General features: G+C 42.9%; 1 pseudogene across 1 annotated transcript in view; it reads right to left on the minus strand.

Annotated features, from left to right (window-relative positions):
- Window positions 1-1,353: 1,353 nt before the first annotated feature.
- The window catches only part of LOC310814642 (cytochrome P450 3A27-like), a 40,293-nt pseudogene continuing 22,235 nt past the window's right edge, over window positions 1,354-19,411 (minus strand). The window contains exons 7-11 of the transcript in view: window positions 17,702-17,921; window positions 17,336-17,498; window positions 2,561-2,661; window positions 1,882-1,994; window positions 1,354-1,550 (exon numbers count right to left, since the gene is read on the minus strand). The product of the transcript in view is annotated as a cytochrome P450 3A27-like (transcript). The remainder of the gene's footprint in view (window positions 1,551-1,881; window positions 1,995-2,560; window positions 2,662-17,335; window positions 17,499-17,701; window positions 17,922-19,411) is intronic.

A 19,411-nucleotide genomic window follows, 5' to 3' on the forward strand; every position in this document is an offset into this window, starting at 1 on the left:
CCCATTACATCAAATACATTTACAATGTGACTTGGTCAGTGGAGTTTTTAGAGTTGGTGTACGTCCTACCCTACCGGTGAAAGGCATTCATTTTATTCTGGGTAATGATATTGCTGGGGGTAAAGTGCTGCCTGTTTTAGAGCTGTTGGAATGCCCAGCAGAAGCTCAGACCGATGACTTAGCCGTGGGTTTCCTGGAGGTTTTCCCAACGTGCGCTGTCACGCGAGCTCAGTCCCGAAAGTTGAGTGACGCGGTTGACTTATCTGACTCCGTTCTTGGCACAGAATTGGCAACGGATGAATTTGTTAGTTCTACCCTTGAACCTCCTCCACACCCTGATAAAGACCCCGCCAGAGAGTGCGCTGGCCCCAGTTCTGACACATTGAAATTGCCTATCACTCGTGATAAGCTGGTAGCTGCACAGAAGATAGATGCTACTCTTAGGAAGTGCTATGTGAACGCTGTTTCTCCGGAGGGAGTTAACAAAACGAATGTAGCGCACTTCATAGTCAAGGACCTTCTCATGCGAAAGTGGACTTCCCGTCGTGATTCAGAACAGGACTGGAGTATCATTTATCAGATTGTTGTACCCATGGCATACCGACAGCATGTTTTATCTCTGGCTCATGATCACCTATGGTCTGGCCATTTAGGTATCACGAAGACCTACGATAGAATTCTTAGGCATTTCTTTTGGCCAGGTCTAAAACAAGATGTAGCTCAGTTCTGTCGTACCTGCCACACCTGTCAGATCACAGGGAAACCAAATCAAGTCATCCCTCCTGCTCCCCTCTGTCCAATACCTGTGCTGGGTGAGCCTTTTGAGCATGTGCTGGTAGATTGTGTTGGCCCGTTACCTAAGTCTAAGACTGGTAACCAGTTTTTATTGACAATTATGTGCGTGGCTACGCGCTATCCAGAAGCTATTCCTCTAAGGAAAATCACTGCTCAGTCAGTGGTCAAGGCCTTGATTAAGTTTTTTTCGACATTTGGACTCCCGAAAGTTGTACAAACGGATCAGGGTTCCAATTTTCTTTCAAATGTTTTTAAGCAAGTGTTAACGTCGTTATCGATTACACACCGAGTTTCTAGTACCTACCATCCTGAGTCGCAGGGTGCACTCGAACGATGGCATCAAACTTTTAAATCCATGCTGCGGAAATACTGTTTTGAAACTGGAAACGACTGGGATGAGGGTGTTCCTTTTGCTTTGTTTGCAGTTCGTGAGATTGTTCAGGAGTCTCTAGGATTTAGTCCAGCTGACCTTGTCTTCGGACATACGGTACGCGGACCTCTCGGAGTTCTAAAAGATCAGCTATGCTCGGGTAGTGCTTCATCACAAAGCGTGTTGGCTTATGTGAGCAGGTTTCGTGAGCGGTTACACAGTGCCTGCGCTCTAGCTAAAGACGCTCTCTCCTCCTCCCAGAAACGGATGAAGCGTCGCTTTGATGAGAAGGCAGTCCCACGTTCGTTGCAACCAGGTGACCAGGTTTTAGTTCTGTTACCTATTCCAGGTTCCTCTCTCTCTGCCCGTTTCTCAGGTCCATACTCTGTAGAACGGAAGTTGAGTAACACCGATTACGTAATCCAGACTCCCGATCGGAGACGCAAGTCTCGAGTTTGCCACATTAACATGCTAAAATTATATCATGCCAGAGGCCAAACTCAGAAGGAAACCCCAGATGAGACTGCAGGGCCCGCCGTCAAGTCTGCTGTTCCTGCTGTATTGGTTCCAGGTAATGTTCTTGTGGGTGACGAGGATGGCTTGGAGGTGCGTAATGCTCCCCAACAGACCCCTCGGTTACTAAACTCTGAAATGCTGTTAGCTCTTGACTTGCACTTGTCTTATCTGGATAGTGATCAGAAAGTCAGCATCATAACCTTGATACAAGCGTTCCCTTGTCTGTTCGGTGATGTTCCTACTCGGACCACCGTTCTTGAACATGATATAGATGTGGGAGATGCCCGTCCTATTAAGCAGCATCCATACCGTGCTAATTCGACAAAAAGATCAGTCATGAAACAGGAAGTTGCTTATTTAGTTGGTAATAATCTGGCTACCTCCAGCTCTAGTCCTTGGAGTTCACCCTGCCTCTTGGTTCCTAAACCAGATGGCACGTTTCGTTTTTGCACCGATTACCGGAAGGTGAACAATGTTACAGTTTCAGACTCATATCCATTACCACGTCTGGATGATTGTGTAGACACCATCGGGTCTGCCCGTTTTGTATCCAAGTTGGATTTATTAAAGGGCTACTGGCAAGTCCCTCTTACCGCTCGTGCTTCAATTATTTCTGCATTTGTTACCCCTGATCATTTTAAGCAATATTCTGTTATGGCGTTTGGAATGCGCAACGCACCTGCCACATTCCAGCGCTTGGTGAATATTGTTTTAGCAGATGTCCCACACTGTACTGCATACCTGGATGATGTGGTGGTGTATTCCCCAGATTGGGCTGCCCATGTCACCACGTTAAGAACTGTGTTTCAGCGTTTAGCGGAGGCTTCCCTAACGCTGAATTTAGCTAAATGTGAGTTCGGTAAGGCTACTGTAACTTACCTTGGTAAACAGGTTGGGGGAGGTGAAGTGCGACCCGTGGAAGCTAAAGTGGCCGCTATCACTACCTTCCCAGTGCCAACCACCCGCCGTGAGCTGCGTCGCTTTTTAGGTATGGCAGGTTATTATCGTGGATTTTGCCGGAACTTTTCCTCTGTTGTTGCCCCACTGACTAACCTGCTGAGCCCCCATGTCTCATTTGCGTGGTCTAAGGACTGCCAGCATGCTTTTGATTGTGCGAAAGCTTTGCTGTGCAGTACCCCTGTTCTTACGGCCCCGGATTTTGAGAAACCGTTCAAAATGGAGGTCGACGCAAGTGGAGTAGGTGCTGGAGCTGTTCTGATACAGGAAGATTCAAATGGTCTGGACCATCCAGTTTGTTACTTCTCGCGGAAGTTTAACAAGTGCCAGGCTCGTTACTCGACCATAGAGCAAGAAACATTAGCTTTATTATTTGCTCTTCAGTTCTTTGAGGTTTATCTCGGCTCCAGTGCTAACCCCATCATCGTTTTTACGGATCACAATCCATTAGTATTCCTCAGTAGGATGTACAATCAGAACCAACGGCTCATGCGTTGGGCGCTAACTGTACAAGCTTATAATTTAGAAATTCATCATAAGAAAGGCTCCGAAAATGTTTGTGCTGATGCCCTTTCGCGTGTGTACTGTTGAGCTCACCTCTGTGTTTGCACCGACTTTGTGTTATATATATATATATATATGTTTTTTTTTTTTTCATTATGCGAATTATTAGCCGAGTTGTCACAAGCCGATAGATGCTTGTTCTTTTATGTGTGGGGGTGTTACGTTCCCACTCCTACATGTGCGTTTCCTTGTTGTGTTTTGTGTTTCCTTCTGTTTTTTCCCTTGACCTGTCATTCTACATTCAGGTGTCCGTCAGCAATTGGCCATTCGTCCCCATCAGTCATCACCATTCCTGACCAATCAGAGGGCTGTCCGTGTCATTTAAAAGCTCCGCTGGACTTCCCCTCGGGAGTCGACCCAGTTGTACCGTAGCTTATGTTTGCTGTCGATTCGCTGTTGCTTAGTTGTTCCAAACCTCCGACGTACTTATTTACATTTAGTTTTATTTTGGTATACTTACGTCATTGTTTACGTATAGTTTTTTTCTCAATATTTGTCTGTCTATTAAATGTACGCTATAGGGGTAAGGTGAATAGGTAAGAGACCCATGGGTTTACTTTTCCAACACGTAGGCTCATCTCTGTTACAATTCACCAGGTTAGGAGTGGGTGCCGCCCCATGTATGTTCTAGCCTAGTGTAGCATAGCCCTTTAGCATAGCCCCGGTAGTATAGCTTACTATTGCACTAGTTTAGGATATCACCTTTGTTTATGATTTCTTTGCTTTGGCACCGCTCATAGTTCCCTTTTCTCCTTGGCGTGTGTCTTGTGTTGTGTTTTCCCAGAGGAAATAAATAATTGTATATAGTTTACATTGTGGTTTGTGCCTGTTTAATTCCTACAATAAGTCCGATGCCCTACCTTTTTGTTGCGACTCCTCTACCGCCCCTAGACGTAGACGAGTTGTCATCTGGAGTCGTAACAGGCATTATGATTGTTTTCTACTCTGTAAAAGCCAAAAATGTTCAGAAAAAGAAAAGAAGAAACTAAAGTTTTGATGATGATTTGATGATTCACATTCTCCTGTCGAATATGGATCTCACCAAGAGGAAGATGGTGCATGAGGGACCTCTCTCCTGGAAGGTCAACAAAGACAAGACAATCGGTACGTTGACATGAATGAAATGTGTTTTAGCGCAGAGAGAAAATACTGCATTTGAATTAATTCATTGTACTGTACACAGATTTTTACATTTTACAATGTTTTAAAGTTGTGAACGCCTCTCTGAAGGTATGAGCTTTAATTCTGACTTCTGAAAGAACATAGATTCCACCAACAACTTTGTGTCCCTTAGAAAAAGAAGTCACTTCCTCTCTGGGTCTGCAAGCCCCGCCCACAGGGTCCAATCCATTCCAAAATCAGAGGAGGAGGAAGAGTTGCCATTGCCAGATAGGGGAGAGGAGGAAGATTTGAAGGAGGTGGTGGTGGAGGAAAAGGAGGAGGAGGAGGTGGAAGAAGGAGCCTTCCTAGAGGGCGAGCTGGTAGACAGACTACCCTTCTTCCAGGAGAGGTCACACCAGGGCATCGCCGTCAACCACCAGGAACCTGACGCAGAGGAGGCCCTGAGGACCTGTGAGTTCACTGCCCTGGCCTACCCCAGTAGACTAACAAAGCACGGTGCTATACTGTACCATAACCATGTCTTACAGTCAAACTCTTCATGTACGGTCTACTACTCTACATCTATGCTTTTGTTCTGTCAAGAACCTGTGAATTATTTTTTCTATTCTTTTTTTTCTTTTTTTTCTTTGATTCTGGGTCCGCTATGGGAGGTGTCTATTTAATTGGTGGAAAGCCGCGGCACCTGTTTTTGGAGAGAATCCGAGTTAGACGGGGAAGTGGAACAGCCTTTTGACCACAAACAATCACCACAAGCTACTGCAAACTAACAAAAGTTATTGTCACAAATTGAAAGAAACAATTCGGGATCAATATATTTTGTTTATGGCATTGAAGAGCCACAGAGAATATTTTTGTTGAACGTTAATGCATAATAAATGCTATTTTGGTTTGAATTCTAACTTTTGATCTCCGCTTTTTTCTCTATCTTGGATTGTGTGTTATTAACCCCGCTCCAGCTTCGACAGTGGCTATTTGAAAGGAGTGTTTTTGTTATTTCGTTATGTTGTTAAAAGAAGCCACAATAGAAATTGTAACACTCCAATCTAGAAATCAAGTTATGTGCAATTCTCAGGAAGGAGAAGGACTGGGGAGGAGGGGGAGCCCAACAGGCCTGCCGAGACAGAGAAGAGCCATTCCAACAGCAGCACGCTGTCCAACTGGCGGGACAACATCATCTTCATCAACAAGGTCTTCCACCAGATACAGATGTGCAGAAGTACCATGGGCTCGGTGTTGTTATTGTTTAATATTGTCTAAAAGTATGAAGAGTAATGTTTTTACACGATAAGGACCCGGACCAGATTAAACAAACGAAACGAACCTACAAACCTAGTATTTTCACTGTAGCAAGATATGATAGAAATACATATACATACTGTAATAATGTTTGTTCGTACGGAGGCAGACGCAGTATGGTAGTGAGGGAATGTAGCTCCCGTTTATTAGCACAGTGGTCAATTTGGCTTTTCAGCCCGTTTCAAAGTTCAGCGACTTTCCAGTCGTCTCTCTCTCTCGGAACCTGCTCCTTCGTTCCCAGCCCACCTCCTGAAAAAGCAGAGGCACACACATCTTAAGCATCTAGTCAACGAGGCTTCATTTGCAACAGGTGTGCAACGGAGCCTCGCCGACATAACCCTGGCCACGGTCCTGTAGCTCCCTCTACAGGCCGAACGCTGCATGTCCCCCCACACATACATAGTGTAATGCTTATTTGATTTCCTCCACTTGCTTTTGAATGGAGTGTTGATCTGAATGACCCTATGAGATGAGATGAGTTGCATTGGACTGCCCTCTAGTGGACGGACAGTATCACTCCATCGAAGACACATTCTTAGAAATTTGACTCGAACACACTCATTCTCAGGATGAAAATAGAGATTGTGTGTGTGCAGTCAGGAGAAGGAGAGGGACAATCTCCTGGAATTATATTATATAATTATAATTCTATAATAATGATAATTATGATGTATTATCTTAATATATTATAATACATAACACATATTCTCGTAAATCTCCTGATGTCTTTATCTTCCCCCTGCAGTCCTTCCTGTTGCCGTCCTGCGAGGCGTCAACCTCGGGCCTCTGTAGCAGCCATCTCTATCCCTTTAACAACCATGTGCACCCTTCAGCTACACAGTCACATCTCCATACACGCTGATGATGTCATCTCACCTTTCCTCCTTTCATCAACAGGTGACGCCAGTGTGAAGGAAAAATCGAAAACTCCCTGGTAACACAAAGCCAGACTACAACATAAGGTGACAGATTGGAATTTTGAAGGCCACAAACCGACACTGATATTGGGGGATTGTAACCTGAACAAAATTCCTCCTTTCACCAACCCCAACATATAAATTGACAGTTACCCTGGGGCCTGCTTCTACCATTTCACCAATGTTTTGGAAAAGGGTGGACTGTGTGTGCTGCTGCCAAAAAATGGACACTAGAGGGAAGTCAAGAAGAATTTGTTGGAGTGCTATTGAACCATCAGGGTGTGAATGCTTTAGGAGAAGAAGTGCTACGTGGGCGAAAGTGCAAAGTAAGGTGTTGATTTTAAAATCATAGCAGGCCTGCCTATATAAATAGATAATAACAATTACAAGATAAAAAGAAAATGCTGGGGACATGTAATAAATTAGTAATAAGAATAATGATAAGACAATTATAGATGACAGGACGTATAACCCCCATAATAATGTGGCCATGTGTAAGTGCTTCAGTTTTCTTCAGTGGCCTTCCCAGTCACTGGATCTGAATCCAATAGAACACCTTTGGGAAGTGGTAGAACGGGAGATTCACAGCTTGAAAGTGCACCTGAAAAATCTATAGGTATTGCGTGATGCAATCATGTCATCATGGACCAGAATCTCAAAGGAATGTTTCAAACATCTTGTGGAATCAATGCCACGAAGAATTGAGGCTGTTTTAAGAGCAAAGGGAGGCCCTACCCAGTATTAATATAGTGTTCCTAATGAAGAGCCCAGTGAGTGTATATGTGGTTGTTAATGGCGGCAGCTAATGGGGATCGATCCTAAAGATAGTGAGAAAGAAAGGAAGACAGGAGTGCTGGATCAGAGACCTTGAGTGGATGAGTGCTGAGACCTGTCCTGCTCAACACCTTCAGACAGGCCATGAGTGAATGACAACTACTACATAGTAGTAAATGATGCATCTGCATGTAGAAGATTATTTTCAAATACATCAAAGTAATTCTTCACATTGAGAGAGAGTCTGTCGAGGGAGAACCCTTCAACTTTAACAATAGATATTAATATGATTTATTTAAACTGTTGGGCCCCTTCATTGATCGCAGATCTGAAATGATGATATGCTGCCCTCTTGTAGACAAACAAGATTACTTGAAGTACACATATTTTAGTGTATGTGAAACCAACCTATTCACTTCCTAAAAGGCTGCAGTCACAGTGCAGATCAGCATTACCACACACAGACAGACTTCTATGAGAAACTCCTACCCTAACCCTCACCCTATGACTGAAAGGAGAGATGGAATTGAGATGGTTAACAGGTGTGCTTCTCCTAGGACTATTGACTACCCCAAATGTGTAGGACGTGGCATAAAATGATATTTACCTGTGTATTGTTGCATCATACAACATCTGTAGCTATATGTCGCTATTTCTTTGTTAGGTCATCTCTGTGATGTATGGCATGTGGATGTGAAACCATATCATTGATTATTGTTTCTCTTTCTCAGTTTCACTCTTTCTAAATCAATAAACCTGAAGTCAGACTGACATTCTGTCTCCAGACTCTTGGGAGGTGTTTAGAGGTGTTCAGCTATGTATGAGGACAGAGCAGGTGTCTATAAGTATTAACAGATGTTTGTTTCTTTGTCGCCACAGCCTACCTGAGTATTGCTGCTGACCATGTCCATCCCTTTATGACCACAGTGTACCCATCTTCTGATGGCTACTTCCAGCAGGATGTGGTGGAACGGGGGATTCACATCATGGAGATGCAGCCTACAAATCTGCAGCAACTGCGTGATGCCATCATGTCAATATGGACCAAAGTCTCTGAGGAATGTTTTCCAGCACCTTGGTGAATCTATGCCACAAAGAATGAAGGCAGTTCTGAAGGCAAAAGGGGGTCCAACCCGGTACTAGCAAGGTGTACCTAATAAAGTGGCCGGTGAGTGTATGTGTGTGCTCTACAAACATTCTAAACCATAACTCGTCTTACTGAATGAATACTTTATTCAGGTTTGGCCATTCAAAATAAATCTGGCTTCAGCCCCGCAGCCACGCTGGTGACTTGGTTTTTTACCTTTTGAATTCTCCTGACTGTTAATACACAGTTCATTTCAGCAAATTACCATTGCCCAGCTGTGGATAGACATCTGAGGAAGGAACATAAAGGGAGAGGTCCTGCTCAATGAAAATCAATCAACCAACCTATCAATGAATCTACAATCTAAACTGTTGAATCTATCAAAACAGTTTTCCATTAGCTCACCTTTGCATTGTGTTCGCTGTCTACTCTGCCAAGTGTGGCTGTTGGGTATTGAACTCGGGTCTGTTTACCCTTGGAAAAGACGGGAAAACTGTAGATAGATACAGAGGTAAGAAAGTGAACCAGATGAACAAAAAAGAAACACTAGAATTGTAACTCAAAATGATCAAAAAATCTCAAGTAAGTTTGATGGCACTTCTCTCCTGTTCACTAATTACCTTTTCACTGTGACTAAAGCTTTGTTCCCTTGTTTTCTCCACTCCCGTTATTACTTTCACCTGATCCTCCCCTTCACAGTATATTAAACAAAATGTCTCATTTCTATTTTTGGCATCTGTCCATTATTCTTCATCAGTCTGGGGAATCTCTTACTTTTCATCATACAATATTTTGGTTGTTTTCTGGGTCTTTTAAAGCCATAGTCCACCCATTCAATCATTATTGTATGTTTTTCTTATTTTGGTTCAAGACTATGCATCTGTAACCTTTGATAAGCCTTCATCACTTTGTTACAGTACTTGGTTTTGTAATGGCAAAAAATATTTGTACTATTTTGTTTTAGTTTTATATTAAATGTATTGACCTTTCTGTGACCCAATGTACTTTGTTATTTTTAATTATGTGACTGAGGAAGAACCAAAACCGACTGCTCCTTCTCTTGTATCAAAGATGTTATGTGACCTTGGAACACTCCTAACTGCAGGCTGAGGTTTGAGATAGTGGCTCACAACGCCTACGCTTCTTTCCCAGCTTCTTGGTCAGCAAACAGGTGCAAGATATGTTTACCCCTAGACCTATGACGTATGAGCATTGGAGTTAAGGATGGTCTTCTCCTCAGCCACAGCATCAGTATCTGAATCCACACTGTTGGTGAAGGAATGCTGATCCAGCTGACCAACATTGTATAATACTTTCTATATGCATTAAAACTCTCAACTGAGACCAAACATCGTTTGTTGTTGTTCACTGAAAGATTTCCATAACAATCTGAGGTTACTTTTGATTGACGTTGGCATGAAATATAATGTGGGAAACATTGATTTCCGTTGATGGCAGTGAATGACAATGTCGGCCAGCGATGGCTGTAGCAAAGTAAAGAAGGCTTATTATAGGTTGCAGTCACTCCTGGCCCACACCACGACTAGACTATTTCCATTATTAGACCAAGATGAACGAAAGTTCATCCAAATGTTGTCATTCTCTTTAATAGCTGCCTTATACTCCACAGACAGTTTTTCCTCTCCATGTTTTTGTTTTCTTTCGCTAGTATCTTCTTCATCTGCCCATGTTTCATCAGTGTGGAGATCCGCTTTCTTCTCCTCATCCCCCTTTTGATATTTTTTCAGGTCACCTGTTTGGACACTTTCACTGTCATGATTATGATGCTGGCTGGAAATCGAGTGCAGATTCTTCAAGAAAATGGAAAAACAGACAAAGTGGTACTGTTGAACAAAAAAACAACTATTTTATCAGAAAAAAGTCTGATCATATTTATACTTTTTTTTTCAAAGATATCTTATCTTCATCTGACCTCTTCGCAACAATGTTACTGTGCTAACTGCTAAACTCTGACCTTCTAGAATATCACAGAGCTGGCTTGGATTAGAAGAAGTTTATTTTTCCAGAAGGTACTTTGTTTATGGTGTCAGGTGCATAAAGGCATTTTTTTTTTTATTCCTCTGGGAACCTTGTCATTTTTCGCCTCAAACAGCGGAGCTCCACCCAACCCACACCCTTGTGCCGCCAGTCAGCGAAAACATTTTTTTTAGATTAGATTCAACTTTATTGTCATTGTGCAGAGTACAAGTACAGAGACAACGAAATGCAGTTAGCGTCTAACCAGAAGTGCAAAATAGCAGAAAGTGCAATGAACAGTATATACAGGTAGTGCAATATATGAGCAGTAAGTAGTGCAGTATAACATAAGTAGTGCAGTGTAAGCAGTATATGAGTAAGCAGTAGCATTATAAGCAGAATAAATAAGTTACAGTATGAACAGTGTAGCAGCATATGAGCTGTATAGGTAATGCAGTATATATGTATTAACAGTAACATAAGGTAGATAGCAGAATAAATATAAATATGGAATGCCATATGAACAGTATAAACAGGTATGCACAGTATGTACAGATATGTGCAGTGTACTAACAGTAGTATTAAGAAAATATGAACAGTATGGACATATGTACAGAAGAGCAGTGGTATTGAGTAAGAGCAGGGGAGGGGAGTAATAGTGCAATTGTCCGGGGGGGGGGGGGTGCAGGGGTTGCAGGGGTTGGTAGGTTGTCACGTAGGTGCAGTGTTCGAGTTCAGTAGGTACACTACTTTACGTTCCACAAACAGTCTACGTTCCAAGGTAAAGTCCGATCGTTTCCATTGAAATGGTTTTGGGTTCTTTGTTTTGTTAGGAACAATGGGATATTTCATTTTTATTTCGTTTTTATTCCTCTGGGAACGTTGTATTTTTTCGCATCAAACAGTGGACCTCTACCGCGTATTCTCTTTGATCGTGTTAGAGCGGGCGCTGTTTTGAATAATTCCAAAGCCGCGCTCATACATCCGCTACGTTCCAAGGTAAAGTCCGATCGTTTCCATTGAAATGGTTTTGGGTTCCTTGTTTTGTGAGGAACTCATTTTTATTCATTTTTCCTCTGGGAACCCTGTCTTTTTTCGCCTCAAACAGTGGACCTCTCCCGCGTATTTTCTTTGATCGTGTTAACACATCTCCAAATGTTACGTACAGTGGGGGAAATAATTATTTGATCCCCTGCTGATTTTGTTAGTTTGCCCGATTACAAAGAAATGAGCGGTCTATAATTTTTATGGTACTTTTATTTTAACAAATAGACACAGAATATCAAAAAAAAAAGTCCAGAAAAACATATTATATAAAGTTATAAATTAATTTGCATTTGATCGAAGGAAATAAGTATTTGATCCCCAAGCAAAACATGACTTAGTACTTGGTGGAGAAACCCTTGTTGGCAAGCACAGAAGTCAGACGTTTCTTGTAGTTGGTCACCAGTTTTGCACACATCTCAGGAGGGATTTTGGTCCACTCCTCTTTACAGATCCTCTCCAAATCCTGAAGGTTTCAAGGCTTTTGCTTGGCAACTCGAAGCTTCAGCTCCCTCCGCAAATTTTCTATAGGATTAAGGTCTGGAGACTAGCTAGGCCACTCCATGACCTTAGTGTGCTTCTTCTTGAGCCATTCCTTTGTTGTCTTGGCCGTATGTTTTGGGTCATTGTCATGCTGGAAGACCCATCCACGACCCATCCTCAGTGCTCTGGCTGAGGGAAGGAGGTTCTTGTCCAAGATCTTACGGTACATGGCCCCGTCCATTGGCCCCTCAATGGACGCTGTGCAGCTGACTAAGGTTTGGACTGACATATTCAACCTGTCCCTAGCCCAAGCAGCTGTCCCCGCGTGCTTCAAAACCACCTCCATCGTGCCGGTGCCAAAACACTCCACTGCAACGAGCTTAAATGACTTCCGACCAGTGGCACTCACGCCCATCATCATGAAGTGCTTCGAGAGGCTGGTCTTAGCTCAACTCAAGACCTGCCTACCACCCACACTGGACCCCTTTCAATTCGCCTACCGGCAGAACAGGAGTACAGAGGATGCCATTTCAACGGCACTTCACTCCGCCCTGTCCCACCACGACAAGACTAACTCTCATGTGAGAATGCTGTTTATTGACTTCAGCTCAGCATTCAACACCATCATCCCCTCCAAACTGATCTCCAAACTCAGGCAACTGGGCATCAACCCCTCCCTCTGCAACTGGATTCTAGACTTCCTGACCAACAGGCCGCAGTCTGTTAGGCTTCACAACCACACCTCCTCAACCCTCACCCTGAACACCGGCGTTCCACAAGGCTGTGTGCTGAGCCCCCTCCTTTACTCCCTCTTCACCTACGACTGCACACCTGTACATGGCTCAAACACCATTGTTAAGTTTGCAGACGACACAACGGTGATCGGTCTCATCAGCAACAACGATGAGTCGGCCTACAGGGAGGAGGTCCAGCACCTAACAGTGTGGTGCAACGACAATAACCTGGCTCTCAACACCAAGAAGACCAAAGAACTCATTGTGGACTTCAGGAAGTCTAAAGCTGGCGCACACACCCCCATCCTCATCAACGGGACTGAGGTGGAGCGAGTCACCAGCTTCAAGTTTCTGGGTGTCCACATCTCTGAGGACCTCTCCTGGACCCTCAACACCTCCACCCTGATAAAGAAGGCTCACCAGCGTCTCTTCTTCCTGAGGAGACTAAAGAAGGTCCATCTATCTCCTCAGATCCTGGTGAACTTCTACCGCTGCACCATCGAGAGTATCCTTACCAACTGTGTCACAGTATGGTATGGCAACTGCTCGGCATCGGACCGGAAAGCACTGCAGAGGGTGGTGAAAACTGCCCAACGCATCACCGGTTCCTCACTCCCCTCCATCGAGGCTGTCCAGGGCAAACGATGCTTGCGTAAGGCACGCAGCATCGTCAAGGACATCTCTCACCCCAACCATAGACTTTTCACCCCACTCCCCTCCGGGAGGCGCTACAGGTCTCTCCGCACCCGAACCAGTAGGTTCAGAGGCAGCTTCTTCCCTGCGGCTGTCACCCTGCTGAACACGAACACTACACCTACCTGACAACCTACTACCCCCGCAACCCCCCCCCCCCCACCCGGACAATTGCACTATTACTCCCCTCCCCTGCTCTTACTCAATACCACTGCTCTTCTGTACATACCTGTCCATACTGTTCATACTGTTCATAATGCACATAATGCACATATCCTATATTTTCTTTAATACTACTGCACATACTGTACATACTTGTTTATACTGTTTATACGGCATTCCATATTTATATTTATTCTGCATCTACCTCATGTTACTGTTAATACATATATACTGCTAGACTGCATTACCCATACAGCTCATATGCTGCTACACTGCTCATACTGTAACTATTTATTCTGCTATAATGCTACTGCTACTCACATACTGCTATACTGCACTGCTATATTATACTGCTTATATTATACTATATTATACTGCACTACTACTGATCATATATTGCACTACCTGTAAATACTGTTCATTGCACTTTCTGCTATTTTGCACTTCTGGTTAGACGCTAACTGCATTTCGTTGTCTCTGTACTTGTACTCTGCACAATGACAATAAAGTTGAATCTAATCTAATCTAATCTAATCTAATGCAGTGAAGTCGTCCTGTACCCTTAGCAGAGAAACAACCCCAAAGCATAATGTTTCCACTTCTGTGTTTGACAGTGGGGATGGTGTTCTTGGGATTGTAGCATTCAGCATTTCTCTCCCTCCAAACACGAAGAGTCGAATTTATGCCAAAGAGTTCAATTTTGGTCTCATCTGACCACATCACCTTCTCCCAAGCCTTCTCTGAATCATTTAAGTGTTCATTGGCAAACTTCAGATGGGTCCACTGCTTCACATGTGCCTTCTTGAGCAGGGGGACCTTGCGGGCACTGCAGGATTTCAATCCGTTACGGTGTAGTGTGTTACCAATGGTTTTCTTGGTGACTGTGGTCCCAGCTGCCTTGAGATCATTACCAAGCTCCTCCCGCGTAGTTCTGGGCTGATCCTCACCCTTCTCATGATCATCCTTACCCCACGAGGCGAGATCTTGCATGGAGCTCCAGGCCGAGGGCGATTGATGGTTATTTTGTATTTCTTCCATTTTCTAATAATTGCACCAACAGTTGTCTCCTTCTCACCAAGCTTTTTGCTGATGGTCTTGTAGCCCATTCCAGCCTTGTGCAGGTCTACAACTCTTACCCTGATGTCCTTTGAATGTTCTTTGGTCTTGCCCATGGTGGTGGAGAGGTTGGAATGGAAGAGATTGATTCTATTGACAGGTGTCTTTTATACCCATAACAAGCAGAGATTAGGAGTACTTTCTTAAAGTGACAGGAGTAATCTGTGTGCCTCATGGGCATATAACCGGTCTGTATGAGCCAGAATTCTTGCTGGTTTGTAGGGGATCAAATTCAAATCAATTCATAACTTTATATAATGTGTTTTTTCTGGACTTCTTTGTTGATATTCTGTCTCTATTTGTTAAAATAAAAGTACCATAATCATACCATAAAGTACCATCAAATAATTATTTCCCCCACTGTATAGGCCTAATATCTAGACCGTTGATGGGCACACTTGTTACTTGTCGCTTTCAGAACCCTGGACTGGGCTCGGGCTGTATATTCATATAGTTCCGTTAATTAGCCTAGCCTACTTTCCGTGATTTAATGTGACTTTTGTAGTGTGTTATAGCCTCTGCACTGATGATATTTATTTCACATTTAAAGAAATACAATTGATAAAACCTGATTAAACTTTCCTACAAGTTAACAATGTGCCGAATGCTTGTATTTTGATAAAACATGCAAGTTATTGAAGACACGTGTCTGTCTCATTTTTTTTACTTTGTTGCAGTATAGGCCACCTCAATGTAGCGTTCTGTGTCGCGCTGAAGCGTATGAAGTGTATTCAGTTATGGGGTTTACTGTACATACTTTTTCTCTGCACTGTTCCTGCTGCAGAGGATGCGTAAACGATTTTCCCATGTTGTTTTTTGGTTGTGGTCTGTGTTTATACATTTAGGCTATTAGTTGTATCCTACTTTTCAGTTTTACAAGTCAAATCTTATGACAGATGAGATGGCACTTCAACCGATAAAATGCAGGTACATTTTGATTACTGCTGCACTACGATACCCATAGATAGACCCAATACATTGGTAACTGCACTACTTATACAGCTCATATACTGCTTATACTGTTCATACTGCATTCTATATTTATTCTGCTTATAATGTTACTGTTAATACATATATTGCTTATACTGCACTACTTATACTGCTCATATACTGCTTATACTGCTCATATACTGCTTATACTGCACTACTTATACTGCTCATATATTGCTTATACTGCTCTACCTGTATATATTGTTCACATTGCACTCCTTTTGCACTTCTGGTTAGACGCTAACTACATTTCGTTGTCTCTGTACTTGTACTCTGCACAATGACAATAAAGTTGAATCTAATCTAACACCTATTCATTGTCATGTTTTGATGGCATATTGTTCATTCTCATGTTATGATTTAGTTTGTGATTATACACACGTTTTTAGCGTGATGATAGAGACCCACTACCAGACGAGTACAAAACATACACAAGTCACATGCAAATCCCTGCACTGCAGACGACAGACAACAACTGTCTCTGTACAACTAGTCCTGGACCTCCACTAATAGACAGATACAAAGAGAGCAGCATACAGTAGCAGCAGAGCCCAGAGGCGAGGCGAGGCAAGGCAAGTTTATTTATATAGCACATTTCATACACAGAGGCAATTCAAAGTGCTTTACGTAAAATAGATAAAAAGGAAAGAGCATGAAAAAAAAATTAGAATAAAAACGCATAAAAGACATAAAAAAAGAATAAAAGTCACAGTGCATTTTAGGGTCACAGTGCAATTATTAGCGCCAATTTAGTTTAAATTTAAGGCAAAAGCGAAGCCCTTTTTTTTTTTAAGCCCATTTTTGAAAGTAGCCAGTGTTGGGGCTTATCCTAGATCTATGTGTAACATAATAACTGAGAGACCTGCAGCAGGGCAGGTCCTCATCACTGGCTGTCTGCTTTGAGCTGGTTGTCGTTGGACTCCTGGCAGCGGGACAGCAGCTTGAGTTTGATGGGCCGTATGGGCATCAGAGTGTTCTGTAGGTCCATCTCAATGGGGATCTGGTGAGAGTTGACACACAGTTAAAGTATTGTAGCGAACGGCGGGGCAGAGCAGCTTGCCTTAAGCGGGTATCGAACTCGCAACCTTCCGCTTACAAACCGGCCGCGCTAGCCACAACACCAAGAGAGTTAACTCCCTTGGCGGAGCTGCTAACGGGCCTTACACAGGGTCGTTACAGTATGAAGGAACGAGTAAAACAGATGTCAGCGTTACACTATGAATGTTACCTAATACAGTGTCACTGTTACGTTCGGGTAGCATTGCACTATAAATTCAAATAAACTCAAACTCCTGGACAACGTCTCTTGGGTCGACATACATTAAAATGGCCCTATGAAGTCTCGAGGGAGTTTTGCAGAAATACAAATAGCTTTTTTTAAATCTCACACTTCCATCATTTAGTTACTAAATTTTAGGAGGTAGCCTATACTGAGGATGATTGGCGCCTAGTACTGAAAAATGCAATCTGGGAAATACATACTCATGCAGTACGCAAGTACAGAATTGTAGTATGGGGGTTCAAACCCGGGTCTCCCATGTGGAAGACACAAACGCTACTATTAAGCCAAGAGGACATCCTCAAGGTCTGAGGGCGACACTTCAGTTTACATGTCTCAGGCAGGGCTACCTCATCACGCGAGTGTGATTCCAAAATCACCTCGGCTACATATAGAAACGCAACAAAGTCATAGGTACAAAATTATATTTACAATCATTGTATCATTATTTTGTCTCACCTCTGTCTCTTTGCAGACGGTGAAGTTGAACCTCTGTAGAATCTCCACCATCGCCAGTTTCATCAATACCAGAGCGAATCGCATCCCGATACAGTTCCGTGGGCCCAACCCGAACGGCATGTAGGTGTATGGGTCGATGCTCTCCTTGTTCTCCTTACTGAACCTACACACGGAGAGTTCAGAGGAGGAGGGGTTAAAGAACATATCAATTAAATCACAGTAATATGATGGTTATACATGGTTGAAGAAACCTGTTTGTGTTTGGTCGTCGCATTTAGGTTTGTTTTATGGTTGTTTGTGGAACACTGCTCTTATCGTTGCTGTTGTGATTGATATTGTGGTTGTGGTTAAGATGTGGCCCATTACCTCTCTGGTTTGAACTCCTCTGGGTCTTCCCACACATCGGGGTCACGGTGCAAGGTCCAGATGGGTAACATGACAACCATACCCTTGGGGATGGTGATGCCGCTGATCTCAACAGATTTCTTGGCGACTCTTTCAAGTCGATGGGGTACAACCTGAGAGACTCGTTGATCACGCTGTCTAGATAGTCCATCTGCATCAGAGCCTCGTACTGGATAGGAGCCTGAACAGGGATATTACACTCACATGAGCACTAGTGATTGGTCGTTCACGTAGCCGTAGCCCAGAACTAACTCTTTTTCGTCGCAAATCTGAAGAGCTGTTAGTTTTTTGTGTTCTTTTTTTGGGAAATGAACACAGTACTGTACTTATTCTAATCTGCATAGCCTAATTTCATGACACCCGCATACAGAACGCCATTACTTTCAATGTACGTGTGTAATAGAGACTTGCTTTTTTGTTGTACATGAATAAACAAAAAAATCGCTAAATAATGTTATCTTGATAGTTAGAAGAAAATACATTTAGATTCCACTGAACAATGTAAATGATAGATGTACACAAGGATCAATCAGAAGTCAAAATGCCACTAAACTGGGCTGCTTTTAGTGGATTGACTGCTTGGAATACTGAATGTGCTATAGTCTATTATTTCCTATCACAGTTGACAGACTACAAGAAAACTGTCAGGTGGTTCAAATGTGAATAACTTGGTATCCATTCCATTAACTGTGGCCGGGCAGCACCGAACAGCCCAGAGAACATTACCATGGTGCTTTTGAATATTAGGTCCCTATCTGGCAAAACCTTTATTGATCTTATCTCAGAGCGAAAGCTGCACTGTAATGTTTTTATCTGAAACCTGGCTAATCGCTGAGCAGATGAGAATTTCATGATGAATATGAATATGAATAGTACACCATCAACAGCTTCCTCCTGTGATAATGATTTAGCAACCAGCTTCAACACCAAACTAAGGGCAACTATCGACTCTGTAGCACCAGTCAAACTGAAAAAGGCTGTGGCCAAATTTAAAAGAATTTGCAGAAAGTCTGAGCGGACAAAAACTGCAGGTCCACCTTGATATTCTTCGAGAGCATCTTTCTGCTTTTAATAAGGCAATAAAAAAACGCAGAGACAGACGGGATCATTTCTCAAAATTGATAATGAATCATAACAACTCAAACAGTGCTCTTTTCAACGATTGACAGCCTTATAAATCCCGCCCACAAGACACCTGGTGATCTGCTCTCCACCTACAAATGTGAGGAATTTGCAACATACTTCTGAGATAAGAGAACCAATATTAGGTGAGGAGGATCACTCAGGCAAGACCTGAAGATGTGTTTGATGACTTGTTACCCCACCTTCCACCACATGGAAGCACTATGAACTCTTTTGCAGTGGTCATACAGAAATGCTCAGCAAAGTGGGGGTCTGTTCATCTGCACCTAAAACTACCATGGTGAAACCCCTCCTGAAGAAAAGTAACTTAGACTCTTCAGTCCTTTGCGATTTTAGGCCAATCTCCAACCTTCCCTTTTTAAGCAAAAAAATAATAATTCTTGAAAAAAAGGTGTTCAAACTGTTAAATAATCTCCTTCTTCCCAACTGTACCTTTGACATGTTCCAATCTGGCTTTTGTGCCGAGAGATAGCACTATGTTGTTAAGTTATTAACTAGGTTCTTAATGACCTTAGAATTAATTAATTA

Source organism: Argentina silus (genome assembly GCF_951799395.1).
Source record: "Argentina silus genome assembly, chromosome: 13".
Taxonomy (NCBI): domain Eukaryota; kingdom Metazoa; phylum Chordata; class Actinopteri; order Argentiniformes; family Argentinidae; genus Argentina; species Argentina silus.